Here is a 26,845-nt window from a genome sequence, read left to right on the forward strand (position 1 = left end):
TGAAGCTTATAAAAACAGCATTTTTCTAGACTAGATTTGTAAACAGATTTTTCAAATAAAAAGGTAGAAAATGTGCTTTAAATCATTGAAACAAAAGCTGAAGTCTGTTCCTCGATTTTTTTCCTTTTTTTGGCTTGTCAAACAGATAAGATAGATATTGATTATATTTGCTTCCCAAGAGAGCTGTTCCATCAGCAGAGAGTGAAGATCAATGATGAACCATCATCTCATAACAAAATATTTCCAGTGACAAAAAGAAGCTTATTGCTTAGTATTTTTGGTTAAATATGGATGTATGAAAATTTTGGTTGCTTGTCATTGTGTTTTTTCCTAACTAGACCAATCCAACCATCCTTACACAGGGAGAGCAGTCTCCCTTTTGGCTGATCTGAGGCAACTTCAGACACAGGCTCAGCATGAGCAGAACCTACCTTTGATTTACTTCCAAGCCTCTCTTCTGTCACATTCTACCAACAAAAAACTCTTAGCTGTATATAAGAAAATATCATTCTTACAGAGACCACTACCTATTTATTTAAACCACTCAGTTCCCCCAAGTCTCAACCACTTAATGTGCTAATCCAGAGAAAAAGTTTCTTTTCCCTCCTTCACAACATGTCTTCACCAATGTAAAAGTCTACAAGTGCTTTGCCAAAAATGAAATACAGAGTGGAGAAATCAGTTATTCCACATGTTCCAGCACTTTATTTTCTCTTCCTACTAGTCTGAGTGACCTTTGGTTGAGCACAACATCCAGAATAGATTATAGGTTTACTAATATTGGAGGTTACATTTTCAGCATATCTGTAGAAAACTTTATGGCAGTGGTTAAAAGCACAGATACTAAAACATTTGCTTTTAAATCTTAGAACGATGGGTAACATTCTATGAATCACAAGCCAGAATTTTGATGATGCAGGGCTTTACTGGAGGTTTGTTCCCATTTCAGATACGGGAAAAAAAAACAAAGAGCGCAGAGAAAGGCACAGTTCAAAAGCATTAGAACAACCAGGAGAGTCAATAGATGCAGTCTGAGTTGCAAATCCAGCTCTGTCCCCAGTGAAAACCAAGGGTATTTAGTAAACACAGAGTGGGGTTTGCATTCAAGCTTTTGGTTGATTGATAACTCCAGCAAATCATCTTTAAAGGCACTGTTTACAAAAACTCTCATGATAAAATCAGTGAATCCAAATCTTGGATCCTCTGCTAGGTGTTTCTTCACTGGTGAGGCAGCTATGGTGTAGCCATTGGAAGCACATGACAAGGATCTCTAGTGCACCTTTTCATAAAAATGCAAAAGAACAACAGGGAATGTTTATACCACACTACTGTGACCCATAGGTTTTATTAATACCATACTAACATTATTCCGTACACCATTTATTTTTTAATCACCACATACAGGCAGATTTTTTCAGTGTAATATTTTGATATTAAAAGCTCAAAGTTTTTCAAAGACTGACTAACAGCCAAATTCTGGCAACAAACATACCTTTTTCTAGCATTGAAGAGAATTCAGGAAAAGCTGTCTTTTAAGACATTTAAGGATCCTGCCAATATGGGAGAATTAACAGCAACTACCAGCAGCTATCTTAATCCTCTACCTAATGGTACTTGCCAGGACCCTAAAAATGACAATCAGAATGTCCTGTACTTTGAGAATTCCTGCCTAAAAAATTGTTTTTAGGAGCCACTAATGCAAATCAAAACCACTTCTAATCTGAGGAATCACAAGAGTGAGAAGCAGTTTGACAGATGTCTCTGATTCAGCTCTCCAAGGTCTTTTAGGTCCTTCAGTAAGGGCAACTTCCTCAGGACTCAGAAATGCATTCAGATGAAGCTGAATAAAACTTGGTGTGAACATATTTATCCATTATATTTTCCTATTCACGTTCACAAAGCTCCTGCACTGTGGTTATTCAAATTCAAATTTTTCCTTTGTATTATTGTTTTCAGAGATATTACAGTATCATCTCAAAGATCCGTATTTATCAGTCTTGAAAGAGCTGCCAGCAGTGCAGGCACTCCCTAACAAGGTATAAGGAAACTGCTTTATTCCCATTTCCTGCTGCACAGCTCCTCTTTTATAATTGCGGTTTCATTATGATACCTTATATCAACAAATGCCTGTACTTCCAACTAGCCAAATAAATAGAACTACTAGAAGAAAGAGGTAGAAACACTCTGGGGTATGCCCACACCACAAGGTCAAAAGCAAAATAATATCTGCCTACTTTATCATCTTATACTCCATCCATGAGGTAACAGTGGAGGCTCAGGTACCTTAAATATACACAAGGGGTAAAATCTGGAAATATATGTTAATTCTTCACCTGCTCCCTTTCTTTCATACTGAAAAGCTGAGTATCAGAGATATTAACTCAGTACCATATATTAGCTATGGCTCATTACACATTCCAATGGGAAAAACTAATATTGGTTCTAAAACACAAAAAAGAAAAAGAAGTGTAACAATAATGACTTTTTCACCTATGGATATTTTTCTCTTTATCAACAGAGAAAGACCCCATATTTTTTTCTCAAAAAATCTGATCCTAGAGTTAAAATTGTGTCTCGCATGGCGTGACCCTTTAACCCCTCTCAGACATGAGGTCTCCAAAGCATACTTCCCAGAATGAATTGCAATTCTTGATCCAAAGCAAAACAGTCAGAAAAAGTGTTTTGACAGCTGAACATCTGATGACTGTATCACTCAAACCCTTCTCTTATTTAACCCTTGTCAAGATTTAACATAATAACATGCTCCATTTTATCTCTAATAATCAGTCTAAAAATTGGGTTATTAAATTAATACCACATTCATCCTTATATTTAAGACCTCAGCAGCCCTAACTAATGCCAAAATTTCTGGGATTCATTAATACACTCTCTTGTCAATGCAGCTTTTGCTAAGTAGGGCATACCTTATTTTATTTAAAATGTCTGATTGATTATAACCAATACAGTATTCAAGGCACAAAACAGATTTTTCTATAGCATGAAAGGCTAAAAGATATTCGAGCTCGTGTCCACCACCTTCCATCAGAAACAAGTGGCTTTCTAACTGTTGTTTCGCTATGAATAATGTATTCTTCTAAATCCTCTCAAAATGCAAAGGAGAGGCTCTAGAGCTAAATAGCTTTCACTGAGAAGATAGTTTCAAGTTCATAATTTCTGTGCTTGGGTTTCATGTGCATAGCATTTTCTCTCACCGTCTGCATAGACCACACACATGCATTACTTTAATATTTTCAAAGCTCCATTAGTTATTCTGAAATAAGACTGAAATGACCTTCCCAGTACAGAACTAACCATCTTTTTTTACACGATTTACCACTGAAAGGGAGTAAATCCCATTTTTGGGGATCACATTTGCTGTGAAAAAGTTATGAGAGTACAACCAGGTAAACAATTCTCCACTGATTTAGTGGAGACATCCTACCAATTTATTTCAGCTGCAAATATTGGTCACCCTGTCCAGAAAAGTCCAGGCCACTGTGGTTTTTTTAAATTTTACCTTAACTTCAAATAAACATTAGCTTTGGGTAGACTCCTTGCTTTTTATTATTTTCTTATAGAATTATTTGTATTTTATTTATGTGTTCAAAAACATGGATGAGGCACTTGGTGATATGGTTTAGCAGTAAACACAGCAGTGCTGGGTTAAGAGCTGGACTTGAAGATCTTAAAAGTCTTTTTCAACCTGAACAATTATATAATTATAAAGGATCACTGAAAAAAATTCAGATATGTTAGTAGCTATATAGAGGGACAGAAGGAGGTTTGCATGTGAAACTGAAATCTTAAAGAGTAAATAAAGAGCAGAAGGGATTTTAGTGAAGGTCTGGGCATCAGTGGTCTCTGTTGGGAATACACATCCTGCCAGCTCCTTCACTGCCCAGTACCTTTGCAGTTTCTATGAGGGATTTTTTCTATGTCACACCATTCTTCTACATACTTGCAGGAGGGAAGACTCTTCAATGTACTCCATAAGATGTGACTATACTCTCATCAGCAGTCAAAGGTTGAAGTCCATGAGTAAAATTAACGAGATTTTTTTTCATTTAACTAAAAGAAGGCTAAATGTATGGCACGTATGTAGAAGAAATAAGTCAGAATAATTTACATCAACAGGAAAATTATTTTCATATTCTCAGCTTTCTCTGAAGGAAATATGATAGCACTTATCTGCGCTTTGGTGTTTGGGGTTCTTTTAAACTTTGTGCTTCAAAACAAATAAGAAAGTAAGCAATGCTTGTGCTTATTTCCAAAGTGCAATCAGTATTACATTCTCTAATGATCATGGGAGAGACACTAATAGGAAAGTCCCCACCAGATGAATTAATTAATATATGTTTAATAAGAGATATAGCTGTTGCTGGACCAGTCTCCTCTTTTCTGACAAATGTTCTTCATTCCAGTTCAAGGCAACAGGATATTCTTTCTTTGTGCTGCAACTTCCCACTGAAGAAATTGTGCCCACAGCCCAAAAGGATGATCATCTGAAAGGGGTTTAGGGACCGCTTGTTTAAATAAAAGATTTCACAGAGGTCTGCACAGGAAAGAGAAGTCTCAGTCTTTGAGACCACCCTAGCCCAGCACTGAGTTTAATGTAATCAAGCACATCAAGCATACCCAGAGACTTCTGAAAGTCATATAAACTCTACAAGTCACTAGAGACATTGAAGCTGGAGGACACAGAGGGTTTGCATGTGTTGACACTGTAGATGTTTCCTCATAAAAAAGAAGGCTGAGAAAAAGATTTTGGGGGAAAATGTTGCCTAAATAGTACCTAGAAACTGAATGACAAAGTTCTCTCCCATTTCCTGCCACCTGTTGTGTACAAGGAAACTTCTTATCATTAATTTTTCCAAGTAAATATGAAAATAAAAATTAAAATAAATCCATTAAGATTATTATCTAAAATAAAAAAGAACCAGTGTATCCCCAAATATTCAAATTAATTTGTTTGTTGGTAATGTTTTTGAAAATTACAGTTTTGGATTAGAAGGACTCTTTTTATCACACTAGATGCACAATATCACCATAATCCACAAAACTATAATTGATAAGCAGTTTTAATAGTAAGACAGGGAAAATGCCGTGTGTTGGGATTTGGCCAAGCCCAAGTGGGTAAATTAATAAAAATTTAGATGATGGCAAGATTCCTCTAAGTGTTTATGGAAAAGAAATTGAAATAATTCTGGCTTAATTTATGTTGCAATAAGTTGTTTTTCTTAACTGCACACCCTAAATGTGATAAAATTTTTGCTATGCTTGTCATATAACTATGGATGATAAAAAATGTTAATTGTAGATATCCTTCTATAGCAGACAGTTGAATTAAGACTCTCAAAATACATTACTAACTAGTTAAGTTTGACTTTATTAATTGGTTGGGAATATGACTATAGAAAACCACAATATTGATTTTCAAGAAATCGCACCTTATCTTATCTGGTACTATGGCATTTCTCAATATAATACTGCAGAGCAAAGTAAGAGATGAGACACCTGCATTTCAACTCCACAGTAATTTTTTTCCCACAAAATATTTATTATTCCGAGACAGACAAGTGAATTGTAAGATTTGACTTAATTGAATTATGTGATCATAGAAAGTATAAACTTACAATTAGAGACCTTGAAAAGATGCACAGTTTGGAGGTCGACAGGTCCTTACCTGCACAACCAAGAGTGATCTTAACCAAAGCCAAAAGCTGTATCACCCCCACCACACCCCAGACCTTGCAAGCTTTATATCTACTAGGTTGAGACTAAATATAAATGAAACAATTTAAGTAAGCCACAGTAGCTCAAGAAGTATTTTTCCATTAATTTGTATCAACTAACGTTAGGTTTCATTGAAAGAAAATTATTTTTTTACTCTGCCTTGTGAAAACAACCATCTTCACTTTTAGTGATTCAATTGTAGTCTAATACATGGGGTTTGTTACAAAAAAAAAATAGATTTTCTCTGTCTTAAGCAGAAATTTATATCTTACCTGACACCATATATCATAAAAGATAAGGTCATGCAATATATAGGATTCCATATATATATGTGTGTGTGTGTGTATATACATATATATACACACACACATATATAATGTGGTATATGAAGGAATTACTTCAGCACAGCTTCTCATAGGTTCTCTAACTCTTGAAACATAACTACTTCCATGAAAGTCAGCCTATTTAAAAACCAAAATTAGCTGCATGTCTTTTTAAATTTTTGCCTACAAAATGGTTACCTGAAGACTTCACTATGATATAAGTTCACTATTTGTTAACTTGGTTTTGATGTCTATTTCTACTACACCTGCTACGAAACATGCTCTTATTATTCTATTAATAAAGACACGCTTTTTTTTCCCTCCTTCTTTTTAGGCTGAGATCTGTTAAAAGGTGTGGAAGAAGACAGACACATAAAAGAACCCTCCAAGATAAAAAACCTTCCTGGGGCCTTACAAAAAGAATACAAGAACAATGATATCATACCTCAAGAATAACAGAAGTTTTATATACCACATTATGAGAATGAGACAAAAAAATTTTAATAGAAATAATATTTTAAAATGCATAAGGATCTTTTCACTGCTTATATTTTCAATATACTGCTGGTGATAGGATCTGACTGAATGAGTTCATGGGGTAATGCATGCAAATACTTTAGATGATTTCACATTGAAAAGTATTTAAATATTTACATTGTGTGTATTGCTTTGAAAAAAGAATAATTGTTATTAATGAATACATACTCTACTGCAGAATCTTGAACACTAACGGTGGGTTGAAATCTGCATTTAAATCATGTTTGAGGTTGGAGCTCATCCTGTATGGTTTTAATAAGCTGTTAATCACACTTCCATTGCTGGAGTCCTCTGCACTTTGGCTACACAAACCAATAAAATTTTCCTTTTCTGTCATTGTTTAAATGACAAGCATTTGTAATATTTTAAAAATCTTGGATTAATTTTGCCTAATATAATAAGTCCTTATAGAAAAGTTACTGTTCTAAATGAAATATGTGAACATATATGGGAAACTGAATGTCACAAAAACCAGAAGATTTCCATCCAGAGCTTCTGCTGGTATACATATAGGACTGAGCTTGAGTGGTGTGTTTTGTTCATTAAAGCACATTTCTAATTTAAAATCTTATTCTGATACTTCCTCATCCATTGGTGCAAATAGAAAATACGGTTCAAATTTATAACTTCAATAAGAAGTTACAAGGCAATGCTCCAAAAGCAATTCTCATAAATAGTTGTATTTTTATGCTGCCATTATTGCATATTTCATAATGAAACTTCAAATATCTTTGTCTAGACATGTAATCTTCCTCAGCAGAGTAAATATAGACTGTACACATACACATTCAAAAAACACTATATTGGAAAAAGATAAGTAAGTTGGCAAAGTCAAGGAATACAAAGTTAGGATAGGAAATGTCAGAATTTAGGAACTTATAACCTCCTATCATTTGAAATTATTTCAGGAGTTTGATATGAGCTGCACTATTTATCTAATAATGTATTCCTACTTCACCTGCTTTCAAGTATATTGCATTTTTTTATTTTTATTTTAAAAAATGTGTTCTTGCTTTAAGCGTATTTTCTACAGCTTATATTAAGGTTTTGTTTTTCTATAGAATATAGAGTTGGTTTTAGCTGATATGATCATTAATAGATTGGTATGACAATGTGATCTGTCCTGATATCTGTCTAATTGTACAAGGCATCAATTCCTGCATCAACTTATTAATATTGATAAACTATAAAATAAACTATAAAATTAACTCTAATCACTTCAGTCTAATTTCTTCTTGCATTATTATTCTAGTATTCTACGTATTCTAATAACAACCAGCTTCTTCTGAAAATAACCTTTTCTTATTCTTTACTACCAGCAGAAACAGAATGAGCTATTTTGGTGTTAAACCACTATATCAGCTCTTTTACAATTTTAGTGTACCAGAAAAACCATGTACCAACTCATTTAATAGGAAAAACAGCATTGAACTTTTTATATTAAATCAAAGTTTTCTAATGTCATCAAAACCCCTGATTCAACAGGTACCAGAGCATCCACTCTATTGCACTAATACCCTGTTCCACATTTAAGAAACAAATCCTACTCTATCCCTACTGTATTGAAAACAGAAGGCTGATCTTTCTTCCAATGAATTCAATAACAAAGTTGTTATAGGCTTAATTAAAAGACCTGGAATATCCATGGATGTAACTACATGGGAGAACTTTCTACATACCATGGTGTGTGCTATACTACTCAAAATACACAGGAAAACAAGAAAGATACTTTCATGAGAAAATATTGTGCACAATATCTCATCTTTAAGAAATTACATTCTAATATGAAAAACTATGTCATGTCACGACCCAAGTGGAATAATATACAAAGTTTTGCACAATTGCCAGTGAGAGCAATACCTGACTCCCAGGTTGTCTGAGTTGTTACAAACCACACATAGAAAGCCACACTTTATACGTTCAAAGAGTACCTGGCATGCCTTGTCCTTAGTATATTTACTTAAAGGATCTTTTGTATGTGAAATATCTTCTTGGTGATGATGGCAACCTTCATTCAGCCTTTTTTGCACTGTAATTCTCTTTTCCAGGCTAAATAGAGATTGCCAACATATACATTAATTACGATAGATACATAGATGACTGTCTAAGCCATCATGTGCAGTAATCTACATTCCACACACAATAAAACTTCCACAAAGGTGCTGAACTTAGGTCTTTAACTCTGTATTTACTAGAGATGGCCAAAATTCTCTCTCAAATATCAAATTTTTCACTATTTTCCCAGTTTTCAAAAGTTGGCAGAACTGTTTGTTGTTCTGAGTGAGCAGCAGCTGAGAGGCAAGTACCATAATTTGGAAATCTTTCTTTGAATTTCAGTGGTGAAGTCTAATGTCAGGAGAATAAAGCAATTTATCTCAAAACATACATGTTACATGAAGCAACCAATACCAATAGATACATTTTTGATCACTTTTCAGAGGTCACAAAGAATTTGATTTGACAGAGGCAGTTTATAAACATATATAAGTAGCATTACCCTTTCAGGAAAGGATCAAAGCTTTTAAAGTTTTTATTAGGAAGTTCCTAGAATTAAAGGTGCCAACTCTATTACTGTACTTCTATAAAGATACTTTACTGAGGCACTGAAAGGCTGTAAAATATAATAGTAAAGAGTTGTTCATAAAAGAAATTGATGATTATGGATTATACAGTAGTTACATTGTGAAGTGAAATGATAATTGCAATACGAAATTATTTTGTTTTATACTGAAGTAGGCAAGTGCTGCAAAGCAAACTAGGAAAGTTAAAATATCTAATATTTGTGGCAGAGATGATAGAATGGTAGGATTGAGAACAGGCAAAAGATTTGAGTCAGTGAGAAAGACATCAGTTCACCCGTATTTTGCAAAACATTTGCTTCAGATCTGTTAATTTTCTCCCATTTGTGAATGACTCTAAATTCTGAAGCATGGGATACATTGCATCACATTTCAACAGCAGTCAAAGACAAGTTTCAAATTGCATAACTTCTCCTGTACTGCCAGTGAAGTTACCTAAAGTTAAGGTAAGCTTCCCCTAACTGACCTTAAATAACATTTATGGCTGAAAAACATGGCTTGTATCTCCAAGAGGCATGCAGATTTCCTGCACCATAAACAAATAGGCTGCACCTCACACTGTAACTTTCTGGAGGCCCAGGAAGTTCTACAAACCCTCTTGCTTTAAAAAATCCCAGGAAACAAAAGTGCTGGAAGCAGTTCCCTGTTTGTAGCAGGGAGATGGGCATGGTCCTGGTGTGTGGAGGGGCTCCTGTTTGTCCTGTGGGACAGTCACAGCTCTCAGTACAGCTCTCTGGGGGATCTGAGCATCTCACCAAGTTGTTCCAAAGGGCTCCCACTTTTAAGAGAGACTGCCCAGAGACTGGAAATACCAAGTTCAGAGTCTCTGACTACCCCATTGTCATGAGAAACTTGCTATTCAAATGTGCCTCTCAAGTAAATTGAGCACAAATAATCAAATTCTAAACACATAAAAACAATACATCAGGAGGATTTCAATAGTAACAAAATGCAAAGTTTCCTGTCAAGTAATGAGGCAACAGTCAGTTGCATCAATTTGCAGTGCATCTTTTAAGAAAGTTTAAAATCAAGTATTCCTAAATATTAATAAAATTTAACATGTCCTTAAACATAGAATCCCTGAAAGAAGTAATTGTTTTCTTGCAGGTTTATACCTTTTTTTATTTATTCATTTATTAAATATCATGTTTTCGTTTGACCTATAGTATTTAGATTTTTTTTCTAAAAGACTTTTTAGGATATAAAATTTATTTCAGCCTTTTGGACCCAATTGTTCTGCTCTGGACCTGTTCCACCAGCATCTGTAATAAATAGCATTCCATCCACAATAATTTGAAATCTAACACCTTTCTCCACTCAGTTTCTGGAATTGATGATAGTATCTAAAAAGCACTCGGGAATTCTTAGTATTTTCTATTTAAAGAGTTAAGTCTTCAATTTACTACTGGGTCTTGTTTTGTATCAACTCAGTAGCTAACCATTGCCTTTTTTGTATCAGGCAGATTGGTATAGGAGAGCCACATGACCAAGTTAAGCTCTGGATTTAGGAAATACTTTCGTAGGAAGACCAATTACTGAACCTACCCTTTCTATTAATGCTCCCAAAGCCACCTTGTGAGATGTAAGGGATTCCTGGTGGGAACAGCTGAGAGGAAGCAAGCACCTGTAAGGACTGAAAAGAGGCTGAGCCAAAGTGTCCTTTCAGTCCTCCACCTTCACAGTGGTCTACCTTCCAACTGGGAAGAAAGACACACCACTGGGACCAAGCCAAGAGCCAGAGCAGCACTGAGTCATGGGTACCCTGTGCCTTTTCTGCATCACACTGCACAGGAAAATATCAGATAGAATTCTTTATTCAGGTGGGAGTATTTGAACAATAAAGCTGAATAATACACTTCAAAATTCAAGCTAAATGGAAGAATAGGAATAGTTTTTAATCTATACTCTCCTAAGAGGATAAGGAGTAAGAAGAACCCCCCGAAGTAAAGCTTTGAAGGAAGGGGAGGTAAAAAGTAAGTAAATAAAGACCAGTAGAAAGTTTGGTTTTGGATTCAGATGAATAAAAATGAAACACAGTCATGTGCAAACTGATTTAAAGGGTTGAAGTGTGGTGCAAAAAGCAACAAGAAATCTAAGCTTTGTCTTGCTCCTGAACTATGAAACCATTTCATTCTTTCATAGTCAAAGATGTAAGACTACTAGGAGGAAAATAATGCTACTTCAAGAACCACTTACATGAACTGTGTCATGTTATACTTTGGGAGAAGGTGGGTATGCTTTCTTGTTTGCAACACTTTAATTGTTGTGGTTTCATTCTTTAATTTTAGAAGAAAATGAAATATCTCTAGTGGTGATGAACACAAAAGTAGAGAGAGAGAGGAGCCTGAGCTACAGGGGAAGGTAAGGAAAATGGGGATTGAAAACATCCCCGTTGTCTGGAGCCTTAGCAGAATCACAAGGAATTTTTTTTCTCCATTTTTATTTCTGCCTCCCCTCCTTTTTCTACTCCCCCCTTTTCCATCCCTCTCCTATTGCTTCCTTTTCATTCATCCTTCTGAGCTGTGCTGATGCCAGGAGAAAGGTCCAGAGCAGGAGGGAAGGTCCAACAAGTCTGAAATAAAAAAAAAAAACAAAAACAAATAAAAGATAAAAAAGATCCAGAAATTCAAATGAACACAGCCAACATTTGAAAATACGCTTTCCTCTGTCAATGTAGATCAATGTGACACAGGTCTCTATAGCTGGGTTGACCAGTCCTATTCTGCTTATGATGAGTATTTACAACATTTGTTAATATTTGTGACCAAGAATTACGGATTTCTGAACCCATTTTTAAATTTCTGGGTTGAAATGTCACATTATATATGACCTGAACGTGTAACTCAAATTAAATATAAATAAATTTTGCATCCCTGAAATAGTTTGTTTAATTAAACTGAACTGCAATTCTTTTTTACTTGCAATCTTGCCTTTCACAAGCCTGTCACCAAATGAGTGATCCTCAGTCAAGATGCTTAGACTACCTACTCACCCTGAGCAGTGGGCAGAGAGACCAGGGACACTGAACTTGTGTTTGGCTTATGTGCCCTACTCTCACTGAGAAATTCAGTTGGGCCTGTGTTCTGACAATTTATGGTCATGAGACCTTTATATTGCTGTGACAACACTGTGCTCCTAACTCTGAGCAGAGACTCAAGAGTGAAAAAGGAAATGTTATGGTGCATAAATGAAAGCAGGAAAAGAGGTGAAAACTCCATGAGGTCAGCAAAGGGTTTTATCCCTGTAAATCTGTTTTATGTGAACACTGCTCAGACAATGCAATTTTGAGGGACAGTACAAAAAACTAGGTTCAAAATATAAATAGAATGTGAAGAACAAAGACCAAGAGGTGATGAAGTGTGTAAAGTGACACGGTAGCTGCAACTAACAGTTTATAGTCCTCAGATAATATTACTGTGCTTATTTGAAGCAGTTATTTCAAAGTGCTGAGAACTCCAACTTTTTAACTTCCCTTCTCTATTCTGACAAGTCCATAAGATTTCTGAGTCTGTACAAATCATTATATTATAGCTGTTAGGGCTTACAGCTACAGCTCACTTTATCATGGTAGTAATACTGTGGTATTTGGGCAATTAACTCTCACTACGCTGAGTTTTGTGCTTACTCCTATAATACCAAATGGTTCATTTCTAATTTGGATTCAGCTTTAGCCTGGTTTCATACTATGCTGTCAGTGAAAAGCATGGCCTGCGTGAGCAGTTTAATGATGTCTGCACAGGCACCCAGCTAATGCCAGGCCAAGAATAAGACAAAACCCCTGCTGGAAATACGTACACTATTTTCATATATTTCAGTACCTGTAGAAAATCTTACAGAAAGCCCAAACATCTATTCAAATAACACTCTGAAATAACAGAATTCATAATTTATGGAAAAAGAGGGGATGATATCACAACATACTGTGCAGTGTCATGAACTGGCTGTTTCTTGCCATCCTGCTACACACAATGACTTGGGACAGGTCAGAAGCAAGGAGCTGAAGTAAACTGTATCAAAGAGCTGATTTTACAGACATTAATAGTCTTATAAAGTTCCAGTCTTTGCTAAAAAAGTACCTGAGACAGGGAAAACTAAAATCTAACAGGTATTCAAAAGTACAGGTTTTACTGTACAGGTTTACAAACTTAAAAACAAGCATGTACACAAAGATATCAGCAGCATGCTATCAATAGCGAAATATTTCCCTTAAACTGCCTGGATGATCTCAGCTCACAAACTTAAAAAGCCTTTCATAGTTTCAAAATCCAATTTCAGAGATACCTAGAACTTTCAAATTCAGATCTCTGATGTTGATGTACTAATGATTGTTTTAACTGCAACTATATACATATATATTGTACAATGATTCATATGTACAGCACAATTAACTGATTCCATTGCCACCCATATAATTCTTCCATTTCAGTAATTTTCAAAGGTTTTGAAATGAGGTCCATGATTGTACACAACAGCTTAAGTCCCTGGGTTTTAGAATAGGACACTGTGAGGACAACTCATTGAAGGATCAATTGGTGTTGGATCACATTATAAAAAGACAGAAAACCGGGTGAAGTGGTACAAAAAAGGTGTGAAATCTTGGCCCCATCAGACATCCCTTGGAATTTTGTCATAGTCTGGAACTGATTTAAAATATTGAGAAACACATTTGTACTCCTGTGAAAAGAATTGCTGGAGCAGTTGAATATAAATTCAAGTTACAACTTAAAGCCATGAAGATTCTAGTGGCCAAAATTTAACTTTTTAACCAAATATTTCATTGCAAAATTAGGATTTGAAGAAGTGGCGGACTGGGGAGCATGCAATTCATCTCCTTTAACTTCATCCATCAAAAAGTTAGGAATCTATTTTAAATAGGCCATCTAGGTTCTCTCTCATCAGCGCAAAGAGAGAGGTGTTTTAGGGAGGTTGTTCATCTCAGCTGTCCATGATGCCTCTGTTGGGATGTAATCTGTAATTCTCTGCAGGAAGAGAATATTTATCTCCGTTGACTACAAAGCCTTGAGCAACTGTGTTAGACTTCAATGACTAACTTTTAGATGGCTAAAATGATGACTAGCTTAGCTCTAAAAACCTATTTTTTAAACAGCAAGGTTAAGTGAGATGAATAGAGCCTTTTGTGTGAACCACTTCATCAAAAATCTACCGGGAAAAAAAAAATGTTTAGACATGAAATTTTGACCAGCATATGTATCGCTGATTTTAACATCACCAGGGCCTAATTCTGCACCTTTCTATTTCTACAGCACCTACTGGAGCAGGGCACGTGCTGACAAATGTTAATCCAGTATGCTTTTCTCATAAAATAATAAATAAAAAAAATAGCATCAATGTCCTTATTAACTTCCCATGTAAAGCAAAAGTGGCATAAATGCAGTTCCTCTTTTCATTATTCATAATGTGTATTAATTTTCTACAACTTACAAAAGCCCAAGCAGAAGATGGTAACATCTCTGTAGCCAATCTTGTAACTGTATCATTTAAAGAACTCCCACTTAACTGGAAGTTGTATGGGCAGGAGGAAAAGTTAATTGCATCCTCCTTCTTCAGTTTGGGAAAACAAAGTGGATGTGAATTTACGCAGCAGAAAGCACATTCAAAAACTGACCCATTCAAGTGTTGGGTCTTATTCTGTGAAATCAGTGGCAAGTACAAGATGAGAAATGGGTAGCACTGTGTGTGTGTCCTACTCAGAAAACAGTAGCATTAATCCCTTTTAAAGGTACCCAAAGAGGAAGTTTTGTTTTAATTATACCTTCAATGTTTCATAACACTGCATGACGGTTTGCACAGCACATTTTTAAATCTTATATTACTGCTAATATTTATTGTGTGAAAGATTATTTGACAAAATAATGTAACTAGATAGAAATCACTTTTCTTTTATAAACAGTAACTTGCATTACAGATCAAGCTCAGAAGCATGTTGCTGCAATTACTAAAAGCACGGTGTTTCACTGTAAATAAATAGTCAGTGGGTTATTACTGTAACTCCCTGTACCCACAAGAAGAGCTGATAGCATGCAGTAAGCCTAGAGTGCAGGCCTGGTGTGCAAAAATTCACAAGGGTTTGTTTGTTGCTTTCATTTGTATTCTTCTAAAAAAGAACATATCTGGGATAGTGCAAACATTTTAGTGCTTTTGCACTCCATTATAACACAAAACAGAAAGGAAAACTAGCATTGTCAACACCACACAAATATAATTCTTTGAGACAGGAACTCCAATTCTTCAGTCAGTCTAAAAACACTGCATGCAAGGTATACATGTGCAGTGCCTCCTACAAATCGTAAAGTTACCCCAGTTTAACAAGATGTGTCATAGCTCTTTGATAATAGGTCCTGTTTTCCTTCTACACAAAACTCTGAGCAGAAACAGAGACACCTTTTTACTGAATGAACTGTGCTAAGGAGATGCTTGCCTACAGAACAAATTCAGCCTCATTTCAGTCAGATTAAGAATCTCATTGATATTTGATTTGTGGCAGATATCCCCTTTTAGTTGACCCTGAACACCACAAAGAACATGACTGACTCAAGGGAGGACTTTGAAGAAGGCAACCAACGTGACTGAACAGACTGAAATAAAGGCTGTTGGTATGGGGCACAGTGGGAAGACAGGGACCTGACTTTCACCAGGTTATTCAATAATCACTGAGGTCCAAGAGTTATCATTGTATCCTTTATGGATAATAATAATAATAATAATAATAATAATAATAATAATAATAATAATATATTTTACTGCCTTTTATAAGCTATTACATGTCCAAAGGGCTGCAAGCAGCTCTCAGAGGACTATAAAATTAACTATAGAAAGCATGAGCTCTTTCCAGAGCTCCACATTGACTTGGCTGCTCAGAGACTGCACACCAGTACAGGCAATAATCACTGACTTCAGGAGAATACCACCTGGGAAGGACCACTGGTATAAACCAAGTTTAATCAAACCTTTGAGTATTTTAGGAGACAGACTTGTAAGCATGTAAAGAAAAAATAAAGAGTCTGGGGAGTGTCATTGATATTCCACCACATTTATACCCACTGTTGGTCATCACTCATAAGAAATCCACCTCTGCTTCTTCAAACCTCTGCCAGTCAAGCCAGAATAGAAATTATTCTGCTTACTACCATAACAATGAAAAAAACTGCATCAGAGAAAAAAGAAACCCAAACAACTCTGTTCCTGAAATGGAAATGCAACTGCATAATGGCTGAGCCCCAACATCCTGGCAGGCCAGCCAGGACATAAAGAGCCAGGAGACACACAGCAATGTACCAGAGAGGTAACTTATTTACTCTGTAGCTTTTGTGAAGAGGCAGCAGATTATATACATCTGTATAAATCCAAAATCATGAAAGTTAAACTCTTAGTTATTAAACAAGAGTATTGGTTAAGCCCCAAAGGATTAGAAACAGAAGATTTTTGTTTATTCTCTATCCCATTAAAAAATCTCTCTATGTTTCTGTCTATTCATCTCCATATCTATATTTTTATTCCAGAATACCACAAGAATAAAAACATATTAATTTTATTCACACTAAGCAACCTGAAATTTACTAAGTAATTTGATGGTCTACTTGATTTTTTTTTTTTTTTTAAATTGTTGACAGATGATTCATTGAGATGAAAAAATCACACTTCATTGTTCAAAAATAAAGTTTCTCAGAAAATACTGCCAAAGCTGCAGTATAAATGCTTTTGAAAGATTAAGTACATTATAGAGATTACAGTGTCATTTTGAAATAGAAAAATCACGGGGAAAAAGGTACAAATTATTCTAATGTGTGTATGTGCAAAACAATAATCTTCAAGCCATTTTACTCCTGTAATTGCTTAAAGATCATAAAATAAGACTGGTACCTTCACAAAGGTCAAAATGTTACATTTTAATCTTCATACCACTTAGAAGTAGCATTTTGTTTTCTTCTGTCAGTCTGGATTTGAGTTCAAGGTAGCTACAAACTGGATAACCATGTAGACAGTGTCACAGATTACATAATTTTTCATCAGGAAATACTTAACTTTAGCCTTCTGTTCAGATACTCTGCAAGTACTTAAAATGTACAGGATTTGGCTTCAGAATTTGACAGAGCACCACATCATCTAAGACCAAGGGAAGTTAAAACGTTCATCTGAGGGCAGACCTATCAGTCTGTGTAATCCTACACTTTAAACACTATTCAGCTTTTTTATCTTTTTATCTTTTAAAACCCAAAATGCAGGGAAGGAAGAAAATAAGAAAAAAATACACTGTAAAAGAGAAAAAAAACTGCCATAGAACAATATATTAGAAGACTAGAGAGCTAAGATATAAGCAACCTACAAAAACTCTAATAAGGTAGAAATTTTAAAGAACACTGTAGGCAACTTACACATTTATACCTGATAAAAGATAGTCTGTGATACAGCATCACCTCAAACCTGTTCACATTCCCTTCCCTGCTAGGAGTACAAAATACTAAGACAGTATGTAGAAAACTCTCGAGAGTTCAAAAACCAGCGTTGCAGAAGAAATTCCCAAGAGTTCTTTCCTGTTGCAGTATAACCAAAGAAATTCAGGTTGGTTAGGCAGAGTGAAGGGAAGGTCCACGTGCTGCAAACCCCGTTTCACCAGAAGGCATGTCTGAGTGTGCGGCTTCAGGTGGAAATATTTGGGCTGATGCGAGAGCCAGAAATCAGACTGCCATATTTGCAGCTGAAAGCAGAACAAACCAGTTTGGGCAGAAGAGGGTTTGAATACAGCTTCCCTGTTTCTGCTGCAGCATGATTTTGGGCAGAGCTAGTCTCAATATCCCCTCCCAACACCAGGCGCACTTTTGGGAACCTCTGCCAGTTAAGCCCAGAAATCATGAAGGAAAAGGAGCTGCAATTGCTCTCTAAAAAATAAACTATTCAGAAGAGCAAAGACAGGGAGAAAGAGCCTTATTGTTTAATGTCAGCAGTGGCACAAAAAATAAAGGAGAATAAACTCTCTGAAAATAAATTTAGGGCAGAAATTGTGTTTCTAAAACCATGAAAAGTGAGGCTCTTCCCTGCCTTCAAGAGGTGCAGTGAGAGTGATACCCCAGCTAAATTTAAACCAGAGCTTTTTGAATCTGAACAAAATCAGAAGATCAGTCTAGTATCAGAGCAATCAGACTTCATGACTCCACAGGTCACTCTAGTTCTATCTCCCATGTTGAAAAATGTAAGAAGATAGTCTTCTTTTGCCAGTTCAGGCCACTACAGCAGATAAAACCATGTATTCATGAGTCAGCAGACTGAACACTATACAGCTTTTCTGTTCACTTGTCCTTTTCCATTTGCAAGTAGGCACTGATAATAGTAGTTATGGAGGAAGAAAAGAAAAACTGCTTTCCAAAGATTTCTGTTTACAACCCTTTATAAAGGTATCTTAAATTCCTATGCTGCCCTGAATACCAAAACAGATGTAGAGAGAAATAGAAGACGTCATTTCAGTCGGGACACTCACCACTTTCAGGAGCTAGGGCAGTATGACTATATCTCATACTATATAAGGAGTATAATGATATCATCACTTGTAGATACAAAGCTGCAATTTGTAGACAAAATTTTTATTCATCTCAAAAGCACAAAAGGACAATTGTCTTTGACACTAACTATGGCTTTCTAAAACACACTTTGAACATTAGTCATAGCATAACAGTAGAAGCACCAAGCTGAAACCAACTCCACCAACCCAAATCCTACTCTGCCCACATACTGCACAGAGGTAGAAGGATCCTCTTTCAAAATTGGCTCCTTTATTCCTATTTTAAGGTCCTAAGGCTGTTTGATATATATGAACTCCTACCACCTCAGGATGCTGCAAATGAAATGTATGTATATTAATTACCGTACTACTCAGATAACAGGTGCTTTGTGGATGAAATCTGGGTGCTAAATAAAGTTTTAGGAATGCACTTCCCGGACTTCAAGACAAGACTAGGTGAGCAGGATTAGTTCTTCAGTCAGCAACTATCTGTATAAAATTACTCACACAACACACCTGCAATATTAAAAGAAAGGACAAAAGGATCATTCTGGAAACTGCTAGCCTAGTTACTTGATTTCAGTGCTTTAGCAGTATCAAAATATTTTGCTTACTGGGAGTTTCACACAATGTAAAGAAAACACTTCATTTAAACATAAGGAGGAATGGAAATAAATAGAGGGGTGTAGAATAAAGTTTCAATCTCTCTTGCTTTTTAATGGCTTTTAAATTAAATCATGAAAAAATAGGCAGGCTGAGTCTTTTTAAAATGTGGAGTATTGACCCAACAGATCATAACTATTTTGGAAAAGTCATCATAATCTATGATGCAAATACCTCAGCTGGTTTTTAGACACATGAATTATTGACCCTGTTATGCTGCCAAAAGTATTTTAACATGTCAGAGCAAAAGTCATGCATAAATATGTGGGAAATATTTTTATTACAGTTAAACTGTAAAAAATCAGTATAAATTCATAATAGTTATGTTTCTACAAAGATAAACAAATTTATTTATTTTTCAGCATGACTAATTGCATTGTATATACACTTCTTACACTTTCTACTTTAAAGAAAGCTGTTACATTGCAATAATTTAAACATAAGCATTAGAAGCCTCAAATTTCCAAATGCACTTGTAATTCTACGAATTTTATTTGCTTACACGACAGTGACAAAATAAACATATACCCTGTAACTTAGGCATATCCTTATAGTCAGTTATAGATCCTTTAATGTTCTTTATATAAAATACAGTAAGCAATCCCATCACAACAAAGTAAACAACAGAAAACACTGCAGAACATTCAGTACTTGAACTTTAGCATAATATTACACCATATTTCTTTCTGGAGGAAAAGAACTCCACCAAATATATAAAAAAAACCCAAAAAACATCCCCCAACCAACCCACCCTGTCATCTGGAAAAATCTTTCCAAATTGTGTTTTACAGAACCAATATCCTGTCTGTACATCAGGGGCAGCCTCTGTTAAGCATTTAAGTGCTCTCAGTGAAAAGTAACAGTTTCTCCTCCAATTCTGAACTCTCAGTAACCATCTCAGAAAGTAACAGTTTCCCATTCCCTGTCAGCCAGTGGCACTATTAATCATCAAAACAAAACGAAACACCTTCAAGCAAATATCAGCTTCTGATTAATCTCCATCCCAATGAATTAGAGTCATAAGAGGCAACCTGCTGCCTTGTTTACGCCTTTTTAATATGAGGAGCAGAAGTTGGATATAAGGGTTTTCTGCCCTTAAGGCTACAAAATATGCCTCATGTGGCAGGGAGCCAGCTCTCCGAGGGAGCCTCCTTTGCTGTTTCACAGCTATTCTCTAATGGATAAATTTAAACAGACACACACAAACACACGAGTCACCACAATACAGGGCCGGAGCTATTGTTTTTGTCTAAAGTCCTGTAAGCATTTGTACTCATACTGAGGATCTCAAGGTTCCATCCAGTTTCGGTTTGGGCTTTACTTTTGGTTGTTTCGTTTGTTTGTTTGTTTTTTAAACGCAAGGAGGAGAGGAGGGGTGTCTGGATTTTTTTTTTTTTTCTCAGCTGACTTCCCCTCTATACAGCACAGCACGTAAAACACCTCTCTTCAGCTTTAATCGACCTAGGATCAATTAGTGCAACATTCTGCACACATCCAAGCAATCACAAGGCAGAGATATTTAGTCCAGTCCTCGTGTGTATTGCACAGACACCTTTAGAAAGGGGTGGAAGGAGATTTGTTTGGGAAAAAAAAAAAATAAATAAAAATTCTCACAATGTAATTTACACAGTGTGGAAACGCCTACAAGGAGATGAAGTACCTGCACTGGGGAGATGTTCAGTTGTTCACTTCATCTTCCGTTGACAAGGAAACCAAACCGCACTTCATTCTCCAGGAAAACCTTCCACTGCCATCATTTGAAAATGTATTTATTTGTATATATGTATATATATATATCATCATCATCATCATGATAACAATAACCATCATAAAACACTGCTGGCAAAAGAATAAAAAGTGAAGGTGCAAAATGTGCAAAAGTAAGGATCATCTCTTTGGCTTTCTGTTTTGCTTTGTTATCTTTAGAGAGGAAAAAAAAGTATTTAAAAATGATGACTGCAACATGCTGCAAGAAAAGTTTCACATTATAAACAGGCATCAAAAACTGACGAAGAGGAAAAACAAAAAAAACCCTGCTGATTGCACTGTTAAAAAAAAAAAAAAAAAGAAAAAAGAAAAAAAAAAGAAACAGTAACAAAAATAATAAAATTAACATCTTGCTCTGTGGCTTCCACCAGTATTGCAAGATTACAAACTCTGTGTAAACATTGCTGTAAAATGCATTTGCAGTTCCCATCTCTTTATGGAAAAAAAAAGCCCTTAAAAAACACCCAAAAATAAAAATAAAACAACACCAGAAAAAAAAAATCCTCTGCAAAAAGAGTTAGAAACATGCCTTTTCTCTTATCCTTAAAAAATAAGCATTATATTTCACATCGCTTTTCCGTGTCACAACAAAACCAGTTGCATAGATAGATATATAGCTACTAAATGTATATCAGTTGTTGCTGGACTGGCAAGTCTGTGTTATTAATATTATCGTTTTTCATTCCCAGTGACTCCCGGCCCCAGCAGCACCTTTTGCTCACAGTTTAGTAACCATCGCATGCTAGGAAAAAAAACTTGTCATCAGCAAAAGATCAAATCCATTTAAACAATAATCAAAGAGGAAGAAAAAAAAAAAAAAAGAAAAAAAAGAAACAAAAAAAAACAAAAGGAAGAGAAAAAAAAAAACAGGACAAAAAAAGGAGGACAAGAATGTCAGCGGAAAGGTACTCACCGAGCGGGAGTAAAAGGGAGGAATAAAAATGAGAGTTACTATAAAATACAGTATGGCGGTGGAAGAAGGAATGAGGCGCTTTTTTTTTCTCTCCTCTCTAGTCTCTGCCTCCGGCAACCGCCACGTGATCCGGAGCCGGGCGGACTCGCAGCCGGGAGGGCGCAGCGGCGGCGCCGGGCGCGGACCCAGCCCGAGCCCAGCCCGCTCCGCTCCGCGCCCGCCGCAGCCGCCCGGCTTCGCCGCCGCCCAGCGCTCCGCACCGCGCCGCGGCGGCCGCCGCTGCCCTCGGCAGGTGCCGCTCGCCCCCGCGCTCGGCTCAGCCAGGCTCCGCTCCCTCCCTCGCTCATTCACTCACTCCCTCGCTGCCGCCGAGCGCGGGCACGCTGCCGGCCGCGCGGGCGGGGTGCGGAGGCGGGGGCGCGTCCTGCGCGGCAGCGCAACTTGCTCGGGGGCGCTGCGCGAAGTTCTCGCCCGACACCGCCCGCCCGCCCGCCTGTTGCCCTCCGGCCGCGGCTCCCCCGGCCCCGCCGCTGCAGCGCCGCTCGCCCCCGGGAGCAGGGCCGGCTGCGGGCGGAGCGGAGCGCCGGGGTTTGCCCGGGTGAGGGGTGAGGTGCCCCCGGCGGCGGCCCCGGTGCGGCACCGGGCTCCGAGGCGTGTGCGCCCGGGTTACCCCTCCCGGCTACCGATCCGGCGGGGGATGGGGGACTGCTCCGGGAGTACCGCGTGTGCGCGCACGGCAGGGGTAGCCCGCAGCCCGGCTCGCCCTCTGCGCGGGATGCCAGCCCTGGTTCCTCCGTGTGTGCGGGAGTGCCCCTCCCGCAGCTTCGGCTCGGCGTGGGTGCGCGGAGTACCCCGGCAGGCAGACAAGGCAGGCAGGGGCATCCCCTGTTGTCACGCCAGCTCCAGGGCACAGGCGGTGCAGCGGGGGGGTTCCCCTGTGCCACTCCTGCTCCGGTGTGCGCGCAGCTCGGGGTGCCGAGCGCCGGGGCTGCAGTCGCTGTGCGCCCAGTCATGTCTGGGCAGCGCTGCTCCGGCTTCCTCCGGAGAGCGGTGCCCATGTGCAGCGGGGGAGAGGACAGGTACCGTGGGTCCCATCCGCTACTGCTGCTGTTTCCGGGCCTCTGCCCAGCAGCACCGCTTCTCCTTCCTTCCAGCCGCAGGGCTGATGCTTCCCATCACAAAGTTACCGGCCGAGGTGGGAATTAAGTGTTCTCGGAGGGGGCCGTTCACCGCTGGGTCCGCTCCCGAGAGCAGCCGCAGCAGCGTGGCGCAGGGCAGGGGGCTGCGGGGATGACCCCGGGTGGGCAGGCTCCCGCGGCCCCTCAGCCCGCAGCTGCCCGCAGTGCTGAAAGGCTTTAGGGTCCAGCCCCGCCGCACTCAGGTGCGGCCCTGAAGCAGCTCCGTGGCTGGCCGGATGGCAGCTCTCTCCCTTTTCCTTTAACGTACAAAAAATACACTGGAGGAGACAGTGTGCTACTGTTGCTGAGAGTTCCCTCAAGACGCTTGCTTTTCCCTTTTTAGCTCTCCTCGCTTGTCTCCTGATTAACAGACGCAGCAGTCGCAGGGAGCGGCGGCTGGGGCTGAGAGCGGCTTTGCTCCGGCTCCGGCTGAAGCAAAACCTGCTCAGCATTGCCAGGCCACAGCCTGCCACCTCGGCTGTGTCCTCACTTCACTGCCCCCAAAATGTTCACGGCTAACAATCACCCACAAACTCACTTATTTACTGCTTCAGCTGTAGAAGGAAGAGCCACAAGAGATAAATTAACAGGGGAATAAAGTGTGCGTCTGTGAACTAGGCACTGTGATGGAGCAGTCCAGCCAGTATTTTCCAATATTACACTACTCCCTCCTCCCCCCCTTCTTCTTCAGGCACCTCGTGGTTTTTTGGTTTTTTTAGAACCTGTCTCTTTTCATCCAGGTCAGGAGGCAGGAGATACAGTCAGGTTATTACTCTACAAAAATTACTCTGACCAGTCAGAGGATGCCCTGCTATATAAAAGACTGGTGAGGGCACCAGCCTGCCTTCTTCACATCCTCACACAAAGATTTTTCCCTTGCCCTGACCATTTCTTTCTTTCTTTCCTGTCCTGTATCTCTTCCCCAGTGTTTCCAGAAAATGAAAAGAAATTCTCCCTTTCTTCTTTGCTCTCAACTTCTTTTATAAATTATAAAAAGAACACCGGCCAAAGTTTAAAAATATATATAACCAATTATGGTTTCTTGCTTGCTTTTTATTCTGGCACTGAGCTTGTTTTGTCATTTCATAATTTTCTCCCCCTGCTATGTTTGGCTCCCAGGAGTAGAGCTGTACATATGAGAAGGTTTAAAACAAACGAAAAAGCAAACCAAAGAAAGTCCTTAAAGATAAAAAAAAAAAAAATTACAAGAAATTGGAATTCTTAGTGTGAAAACTAACCAACTTAACTAAGTTGCTCATACATGTGACAACAAACTCAATCATATTGTCATGATAGTATCACAATCATGTCTTGAGATTTCAGGTGTGGGAGGTGTATTTCCTCAGATGGTACACCTCAATTTTATGTAGCTCTAAGTACTGCATATATAAATACAGTTGAATGACCAGTGCTTTTTTAAATTTTATTTAACATCAAAATATATTTGCAGAGCCAAGGCCTAAATAACAATCCTATTTTGTTGCTTTTCAGTTTCCATTACTGTTTGCATACTTTTGAGCATGTATGTCTTCATGAAATAACAACGAAAGTTAAAGGATGGTGTTTTAATAATCCAAAGTTGTACAATAGGTCTGACTTATCAATTATTTTTTGACACATACAGAGGATCAGAACATGCACACTTTGGAAAATGTATTTTATGTATTGTTTGTTCAGTAGATTCCAAGAACTAGGAATAAGGTAAACTTGCAAATATGTATGTTCTTCTTCTCAATGTGTATGTACTGGTTATTCTCTAAGTGAATTAAAAAGTCATTGTGATACATTTGGCAAATTTGGATGTAAATACAGAAAAGTGCAGGGCTTAGGGGTGGCTTCCAAACCAGGTCTTGAACAGTGCTGAGGGGGTCAGAAAATGTAAATAAATTACTTCCTCCTATAGCTAGCATTGTAAATATTGTGAAAATTAACTGGTTCAGAAGAACTTAACCTTAGATATACCTATGGAATCACCAAAGTATGCTTCCATCACTTTTCCCCTTACAATCCATTAAGATGAAGTATGCACTAAGAGGTGCAAGGGGTTTGGCAGGAGGATATGTTTGGAATAGGTAGCAAGCAAGAAAGAGTTTGAATTATAAGGCTGTTCTCACAGAATCACAGGAAATGTTTGTTCATCGGTGTCTACTTTCTTCTACTCTCTGGCCACTCCTGAAGGAAGTTTCCTCCAAGAGCAGTTGAACACTTGATGCTAGACTAAAATGAAGGAAAGTTCATCACATTGCTTGGTTATGAACAGTGCTCAACACAGTGAAAGCACACAGTTCAAAAAGAAGTAAAAGTAAGATCACCTAGATAATTTTGAGAGCAATCCAGTGCATACAAATAAGGTGTCTGCTGGAATTTTTTGCACCTTTTCTTCTGCAGAACAGCAACTGAGTGTCACTACAACATGATTAAGTTACCCTCAAAAGTAGCAAAGAATTCTGGTCAGAAAGTGTTTGAACCAGCTCTTTTACACTTCTGCTTAGCTACCAGCATAGAGTTGCTTCCTGAGGTTCCTGAAATATTGTGCTACACAGCCAGTGCTCTGTGACTTACGCTGGGCTTGCTGGTCTTTAATCATGCCATGCAATCCAAATATTTCATATCCCTTTCCTGTACCATTGCAGTACCACTCCCTTCCACCTTTCCATCTCCCCGAGGAGCAGAAATAAATATATTCTGAGATTACCTAATTGCCTATAATCTCTTTTTCTTGATTGCATTAAACTTCTGTGCTCTCAGCATAGTGCTGCTGCTGCGTGCAAGTGTTGCTTAGAAAATTTTCTTCCCTTTCTACTGGACCTGGTATTGGAGAAACACACAGTTGTTTTTTAAGGGTTTTTTTTTTTATATCACTTTCAGTGCACTTACACTTTCCTAAAATAAAGAAGATAGTAAGCAAATAGTTGGAGTCCAGCACTAAGGTACTGGCTTTGCAAAGATCCATCACTATGACTCAGCAGCCTGAAAGCCTGAGCTCAAGTTGGAAACAGGTGCAAACAGCTATTGGTATCTCCTACTGCACTTGCAGAAGTCAGCTAAAACAACATCAGATGCAAAAATAGCAACAGTAATAATAAAAATAATGATAAAATAATTGATGGTCTTTTTTTGAAGATACAGCTGCCTGAGCCTGATTTAATGGCTAATTTGTATGTAATCCCTTTGAGACCATTCAGTGTAATTATAGGTTTATAAGGTTGTGGTGGGTGTTTTTGTTTGTTTGTTTGTTTGTTTTTACATGTTGTTTATGTCTACCACAAAAATAGTAAAGGGAAAATTAGTTGACCAGCAATAACTGCTAAATGAAATAATTACTTGAAGTTAGCTGACTATTACATTTTTAAACTATTAAAGAAAGAAAACTGCATTTCTCAAGCTTTCAAATTACTAGAAATTTAACTATCATCATTTAAATCCGTTTATATCTTGGCTTTATTTTGATTAAGTTGCTATACCTTAGACAATGTGAAGTTGAATTACTTCACGTTTTTAAAGTACACTGCAGTTCATGTGATAAATATGATATAATACTTTAGAAAGGAGTTTCATTCACCTGTTTTTTGCTGCATGCTATCATTGTTTTTCTTGTTTTGTTTTGTTTTTTCCATAGAGGTATTGTTAATTTTAAC

The 26,845-nt window shown here is 37.9% G+C and overlaps 1 protein-coding gene across 8 annotated transcripts in view; it reads right to left on the reverse strand.

Moving 5' to 3' along the window:
• The window catches only part of RALYL (RALY RNA binding protein like), a 362,753-nt gene extending 340,618 nt beyond the window's left edge, over nt 1-22,135 (reverse strand). For 2 of the 8 annotated variants that reach the window (XM_023920824.2, XM_023920827.2), the window contains exons 1-2: nt 22,030-22,128; nt 21,010-21,096 (exon numbers count right to left, since the gene is read on the reverse strand). The gene's annotated coding sequence lies outside the window, so the exon portion shown is untranslated. Of the gene's footprint in view, nt 1-21,009; nt 21,097-22,029 lie in introns of those variants that run through there. The other 6 variants (XM_023920825.2, XM_086883814.1, XM_023920826.2 and 3 more) reach the window with 5 other exon arrangements.
• Between the last annotated feature and the right edge of the window lie 4,710 nt (nt 22,136-26,845).

The sequence above is a fragment of the Cyanistes caeruleus genome, chromosome 1 (genome assembly GCF_971803275.1).
Source record: "Cyanistes caeruleus chromosome 1, bCyaCae1.hap1.1, whole genome shotgun sequence".
Taxonomy (NCBI): domain Eukaryota; kingdom Metazoa; phylum Chordata; class Aves; order Passeriformes; family Paridae; genus Cyanistes; species Cyanistes caeruleus.